Source organism: Perognathus longimembris, chromosome 10 (assembly GCF_023159225.1).
Source record: "Perognathus longimembris pacificus isolate PPM17 chromosome 10, ASM2315922v1, whole genome shotgun sequence".
Classification (NCBI taxonomy): Eukaryota; Metazoa; Chordata; class Mammalia; order Rodentia; family Heteromyidae; genus Perognathus; species Perognathus longimembris.
Genome location: NC_063170.1, coordinates 58,242,246 through 58,250,095, shown reverse-complemented (window position 1 = coordinate 58,250,095; position 7,850 = coordinate 58,242,246).

Here is a 7,850-nt window from a genome sequence, read left to right as displayed (position 1 = left end):
GCAACAATAACCACAGCAATTCGGCCCTATTATGTCTAAAGTCTTGTCACAAACCATCACAGAGCAAAGATTATTCTCTCAAGAAAGGTTCTTCAGCTACTGATACTGCAGAAAAGAAAATGTTGCTAATAAACTCAACTACAAGATTCTTCTAACAAGAAGTGCCTTGGGCATCTGAGGGCTGTGGTTTGCTGAGGGTTTTACAAGACAGCTGCAGAACAAAGTTTGCTCATAAGGAGAAGTCCTTAGCAATCAAAAGAAAGTTTCTTGTTGCTTGACTTTTTCTGACTCCCACAAGTTTCTCCCACCAACCTCACAGATTGACAGAAATGTCTGAGTGGGAAAGAGAAACTGGGTATAACACAGAAAACTCAGAGAAGGAAGTAAATTCTCAACTTCAGAACTTACTAACCACCATTATACGTTGATGATTCAGTCTTACAATGGCGGGTATAAAAGTATACTTGTGGGACAAACTGCTTCCAAGAAAGCTGTATCAAAGTTGAATAATGCTATCAGATGGGTCCTTGGTTTCAAAAAATTCAGGATATCTGTCTATCTATTTATGTATCTATCTATTGAGCACATAGTTCTTAGACATTCAAACAAGTCACTCACCATTTTCATGCAAAAGACACCATCTATATATTACTGAATCATTTTGCAAGACTGAATAATGTCCAAGCTCAAAGGTGTTTCTGGGTTTCAAGTGCTATTTTATACAATGATTCTTTGAAGTATAAACCTGACCTTGATTACAGGTCTATCCATTTACAATTTTTATAACCTATGAGCTGTACTATTTATTCCCATAAATACATCCTTGCCCTCTTTCCATTCTGACTTAGTTTCCTCTCTCAGCTACTATGTTAAATGTCAGCAAAAGTGTTTCCTTCTCTGTGACCCTGGGAATTCTTAACCCTGTTTCCTGCATCTCGTAGCTCTCTTCCTTCTTACTATTATGCTAGAAAATTCCTCCAGCAAATGACTAAGAACTTGCTCAAAAGAGAGTGTTTTAATTTGGGCTATTTTTATTAGCACACATTAATAATGCAAGGGAGTTTCACTGTGATAATTCTGTAGATGTGCAGTGTGCCTTAAACAAATTCATCTCTTCTACTATACTCCCTTGCTCTCGCTCTCCCTTTTCAAATTCATTTACAATCTGACGGTTCCATTTTTATAACTAGCTTACAGGCTTTCCAACTCCTAAGACCAGCCCACAGCTATTATTTACTGGGAAAGCAGATATACTATGGTTCCCTATAGCCACTGGATTCTCCTTTGGTTGCCAATATGAAACCCCCTAGTTTGCTATATCCATACAGTAGAGTGGCAAAGATTAACTCTCCACCAAACAGTATATTTTAAATCTGTCATTTCAAAAGGCTGAGAACAATGATTCCTATTACAAGAAGTTAGAATAAATCATATTACCAGTCGTCAAAGATGTAATAAAACTATTTTACTTCTTGGCATGATAAATTCAACTTTTGTACTCCACAAACCTTATATACATCTCGGATGTTGTCTAAAAATCATCCAGACAGCAATAAGTACAATATCAAGTAGTTAAACATGTACTGTGCATGGTATATAGAAAAAGAAAAGTTTTGAATAGTATTTTTATATAAACTGTTAAAAAAAAAAAGGAATACAACCTAAGTTGCTTACCACAAGGAAACCCCCAAAAAACAAAGGCACAACTATTTGAATACCCCAGGAACTAGGTACAGTTGCTGTGGTTAATGTACCACTATGTACAGACCACTGTAAGGGAAACAAAACCAAAAAAAGCCAAAATCTGCTCTCAGGAGCCTTGTAGTCCCACCTGGGGATGGGACATGCTTTCTGGCGAGAAGGTGAAGATCACAGGTGGCTCTGTGCATTGTGCTTTGTAAAAAGTACATGTGGATTGGTCCATGCCTTTCTTCCCATTCTACATAGGAAGAGCTTGTGCTGAGTCACCAGGGATTGGAGTTCAGGTCACCCTAGGATCAAATCCATTTGTCTTCAATCGAAATCCAGGTTCCTTAAAAATGTGGCAAGGAAGGCTACAATTAAGAGGCAACATATGTGACCAAATTTCAGGAGGAGGAGGAGAGACTCCAGTGGCATCGATAAGAGGCTTGACAGTTTCTTTATTAGAAAGAGTAGGAGGCACGTGCCAGCTGGCTAGCTGAGTTACCAAAAAAATTGCTAAATTAGAAAATGTTTAAAATAGCTAGCATGTACTCTGATGGAGTTTATAATCGTTCCTATTTACTTCTAAAATATTAATTTGGTGTTACTTTCAGCAGAACAAAGGCATTGGGAAAAGATCCCAGCTGTGTAATTTAGCAAGGAAGTAGATCTGGGCATGTTTTTCAATAGTCTCTTCTTTTATTAAAAAAAAATATGGAAGAACAAGATTTAGCTACAGACTTTCTGGGGGTGGGGGCCATATTGAACAAAATAAGTACTATCATGCATTGGACATGTAACAGTGGCAGGTACACAATACATGGAAATACATATAGTAATTATTATAATATTAAAGACTTCTACAGAAAACCAAACACAAATCAGAAGTAAGCCTATAGTAACAGTATCTTGTATGATTTTCCTGTATCAAATGCCTGCCTAAAGTGTCTTCCATGTTGACTTCCTTTTCTGCATCCTCAGCTCTGAATATTTGTGCTACACAAGAAGAAGCAACTCTCCCAAAATACTCACATTTATCTAAACAATGGAGATTTCCATTTCCAGATCATTCACAGGATCTATTGCCATGAAATTCATAAATGCCACACTTCCCTTTGTCTACATATACAGTAGTGACATAGTAATTTAATTGTGAAGTTACTGTACCAAATCTCATGAGATTCCTCCAAATCCCACTCTAATGCCATTTTGTTCCATTAACTTTCATAATCTCCTGGCACTTGATAAATTCTGAATTGTGCTATTATCTGAATATGACAGTCTTTAGTTAATAGAAGCAAATGGAGCTTTATTTGTCTAATATTTCAATAATAATATAGAGAAAGGGCAAAGGTGCTTTCATTTCATCATTTAAATAAACAGACTGTTTAGAAAATTTTAAGTAGGTGAATTATGTTTTATCATTGTAGGTGTACTTACTTCCCTGGGCAGGATTTGTGTGTGTCGATGTTTTATTTTCATCCTCTGTGCTTTGAATTTTCCACCTTATCTACTTCAAGCGACAGTGAGGTGTTGAGTGCTATGCAGAATGCTTATGCCAAAAATAGATTGAATAAATTGGATTTCTGAGGATGGTAAAATCTGGGGTGTGGAATTAAGAAGCCCCTAGTCTTGTCCTGATAAGAAAGAAGTGGAAAACACATCTTCCCACTGAGGTCTCAGGATATGATAAGTTGGAGGCATCCTCCCCTGTTAGATCCTCTACCAATGCCAATCACTTCATGGGACCAAATTTTGATTGGGTCAAGCGTGAGGGCTAACAGCCACAGGAAATCATACATTGGCAAGGAAAACATACAGAAGAGGGACAGAAGTAAACCTAGGTTCTTCAAGGTCTTCCTGCGACATTGGGTGACCTCTGCTGGGTACATCTGAATGACTTTTGGCCCTCATGCTTTGAGGTGTGTTCATATTTTGCTTATGAAGAGAACAATTTTAATTTGGGGAATCTGGATTTTCTCATGCTTCCTGTCAACATAGGTTGTCCATGTATATTACAATCCACAGAAAGAAAGCAAAATTATTAGAAGTGCATACAATTTTAACTCTAACTTAAATGAGAGGTGTTAACATGTATTATTCTCTTCTCACTCACTTTTAAGTGTATGCAATTATATATGAAATGAAATGCAATTATATATAAAATTAGGGGCACTTCATTTTTATTTATCTCATTCATTCATCAGCTATTCAATGAATCATTTTCTGTATACCATTTAAATGATTTGTTTAGACTCTTTTTGTTATGTCCCATTGAAATAGGAGGGAAGCACAGCATTGAATTAGCTCCTCGGTATAAACAGCTATTCTGGACACCAGGAATTGAATCTAGGACCCTGTGCTGGCCTTAAGTTTTATAAACATGTTCCTACAAATGAGAAAAGGTCAATGCTATGCAAGGGATGTTTTTCAATATTGGCCACACGTATTTGATCCTTTTGAAAGAGAATTTTAGGACGAGAGACAGATAGGGCGATAGCAAAATTCAAACAGTTGTAAAATTGCAGAAAAAGAAAATGTCTCAAAATTTCTCTCCATATTTAGGAACTGCATTAGTCCTCTGATAAAATATTTTGATGTATGTTTTCTCTCTCACAGCATCCATTAGTTATACTGTAGTGTTTTTCCTATTGTCTTTTGAAATGTTAAATAAACACTTGAAAGTTGAGCCTTCCTCAACTTCTCAGCAATAACTTTTATCAACTAATCAGAGCCATACCTAGTTGAGATATACACACAGCTCTCATGAACGAGGTGATTGGAATGGAACCTGCCAGAACATCTTCAGTGTGTATCAGCAGAGAAACAACTTATATTGGGCAGGTCTGCTCATTATTTTACAAGATTATCCATACATAACAGACTACTTAGTACTCTGGGCTCCTATCCTCAGTGAACTGGCATGGCTGCAGGACCCTCCCTTCCCACAGGAGATATGTCCTCAGACCACCCACTTCCCCCTGGATATGGCCAAGTCCTATATATATTCTTTGTTCCTATACATACACACCTGTGATAAAATTTGACTTATCAGTTAGATACAACAAGAAATTAACAATAACTTTTCTCACACACAATATCTAATTATTGTACTCTGCACACTCACCATTTTCCTGTGATGTGAGGTGATGCAGAGTCTACCTGTTGAAACCAAAGATGGTGAATGGCATGGGAGTTGTGATGGAATGTCAGGCCATCACTTACAGAAGCTCTGCCACGCTCTGACAGGGAGAGCATTAGCATACATGTCTACAAAGCATAGAGAAGCATCTCAGCCCAGAGATGCCGGATGAAGGGCTGATTCATGTTCTGGTTGAGGTGAAGCACAAAGTTCCGTCATACTGCTCAGAAGGGTGCACAATTTTAAACCTGTGCTTTGTCTGTAGAATTTTCTATGTCCCCAAAACCCTGGATAAAAGAACCATGGGCAGGCACAGTATACATGGAGGCACGACTTCAATGTCCCCCAGTCATTGTCACTATGGTTACCCAAGAGCACTTTCTGGGAGAACCACTGCTTGCTCCACCAAGATAAAACAAGGCATCAAAAGTTAGCCTTGTCTACTTCACAGTGTTGTCCACTTGAGTCCTCTAGCAATAAATATGCCCTGAAAGTTCCTTATCTATCTGTAAAATACAGATGTGTGTGGTCTTCTCTAAGTCTAGTTGTATTTTTTTTCCATTTCAGTCAAGGCTAGTCAATCTCCATCTCTAACTCTTCCAGATCCCCTTGTCTTTCTTTCCCTTGCTAGCCACATGCTCACCTTTATCTCTTCTCTGTAAAGGAAAAGGAATAGACAGAGAAGAAACATCCACCCCCTCCCCACTTCAGATCATCGCAGAGAAGGACACTGAGCCTTTCTCGGTTCACAATGCATTTTTGGCTACTGGCCTTTCTCACGTGGGTCAAGAATGAATGACACAGCACAGTGGTGAGCCTTGTGCTGTGTTACCTTCTCAATGTCACAGCCCCAGGTGGCATGGGGTTTGACAGGCCAAGTGGGAACTTAAGTTACATTAACTCTGTACGATGGTAACACTTAGAGGTGATGCAAGTCAAATAATGATTTTTCGGCAGGGACAACGTTTTCTTTTATCATCTTCACTGTCTCCCCTCCCCATATCTATCTATAGTTCTGGTTTTCTTGCTCTTCACCCACTAAAATGTCCTCATTTCCAGAAATCTCATTTTTCCCTTCTTGATTTATATAACATTAATAATTCTGCATTCTTAGAATATTCTGACATTACCTAGAAAGGTCTTGAGTGGTTTTAACTTTATTAAATTCGTAATTTAGGGACATACTGAGATTCTTTTCCAATTAGTCTCTATGGCTCTTCAAAGAATTATTTTATCTCTGACACATCAAATAAAACTGCTTACAACTTTTTTGTTTGCTTTATAGTTCTTTAAAGGACACAAAGACATCATTTGTGAAGAGCCGATCAAATGTCAGAATTTCCTTTTGGATCCAAAGTCCATGTTCAACTGAGATTGTATTTGAAGTTCACTTTATTTAAATATCTGCTTGATGACTGACTCATGAAAGGTGGTTTAGAGAGAAAAGACTGATGAGGATAACATTTTTTTTCTTTTCAGTCTCTTTAGGTTAAAAATAATTTAAAAAGTACTTATCACTGATGTTGACAGAAAACCAAATACTGTAAGAATTATCGTTGTGTCTTACTTGAATTAGGAGATCTTAGAATTACAGACACTATCACAATGGTGATAAAGAATTTGACCTGAGACAGAAATATAAGGAAAACAACCATATGTAGAAAACAGTATACTTTACAAGGTGCTGGTGGTGGTTCACACCTGTAATCCTAGCTATTCAGGAGGCTGAGATCTGAGGATTGCTGTGCAAAGCCAGCCCAGACAGGAAAATCCATGAGACCATTATCTTCAATAAACCACCAAAAAATAGGAAGTGATGTTGTGGCTCAAAGTGGTAGACTGCTAGCCTTAAGTTGTAGAGCTTAGAGTCAGGACCCAGGCCCTGAGTTCAAGTCCCATGACCAATAAATTTTTTTTTTAATTTAAAAAGGGAAACAGGGGCTGGGATGTAGCTCAGTGGCAAAGCGCTTGCCTAGCAAGTGCAACGTCCTGGGTTCAATCCCCAGCACCAAAAAAGAAAACACACACACAAAAAAAATACAGTTAAAAAGGGAAACAGTCCGCTCCTACAAAGGAGAAGACATTTTTCAGATGTTAACATTTAGAGTAAGCTTCACTGATGTGTTACATTCAAGCAGACTTTGTTTTTTAAGAATCATCATTATAAATGTTCAAGAATATCTTTTAGTTTACATAATTGCTTTAAATAATTATTAAAGACTCATCAAAAGCTACTCTAAGGCAAGAGTCTTATAAATCAATACTTCTTTATTAGTAAATAATTTTAATTTATTATATATTTAATTATATTGCAAATTCAACCATGACCCTTTTGAATAGAGAATAGTGATCTGTGTTGCTTAGTTATTATCTTGCAAATATTTCAAAATATCTAGATTTGGGGTTAGGAAACAATGGTGCTATTTTTATAACTTGTTTGTAAAATAAAAAAGAAAGATATTTAACTCTTTCTATGAAGCTAAGAAAGATTATGTAAAGATCCTATTATCCTAATCTTTCCAGGATTATATATAAGACAATAATATATCAAATCCCCTCCTTTTTTATTCCTTTAAACTGGAACAGGTCTCATTAAGTATCCCACACTGGCCTGGAACTTACTATGAAGCCAAGGCTGGCCTTGAACTAAATCCTGTGCCTCAGCCTCCAAAATGCTGGGATCACAGAAATATATCAACATGTCCAGCTCCAAGTCTCTTTTAAATGAATATTTTACATCTTCTTCAAATTTCATTTCTATTTATTTGTCATAGTTTAATTTGATAGGATGGTTATCATGGACACTACTTTTAAGCAAGTTTATATTCTTACCTAATGTATAATGGGACTTCAACTCTTTGGTAGTTATTATAAGAAGGATGTGTTTTTATATTAGTAATTATTTTATGAACTCCAAGTGAAATTTGACCTCAAAGCTGAAGTGACTTCTGTTCAATGTCACACTTAATTTTTTAAAAATATCTCCTGTAGATCATGATGGAATAAACGATCCTAGATTTGCATC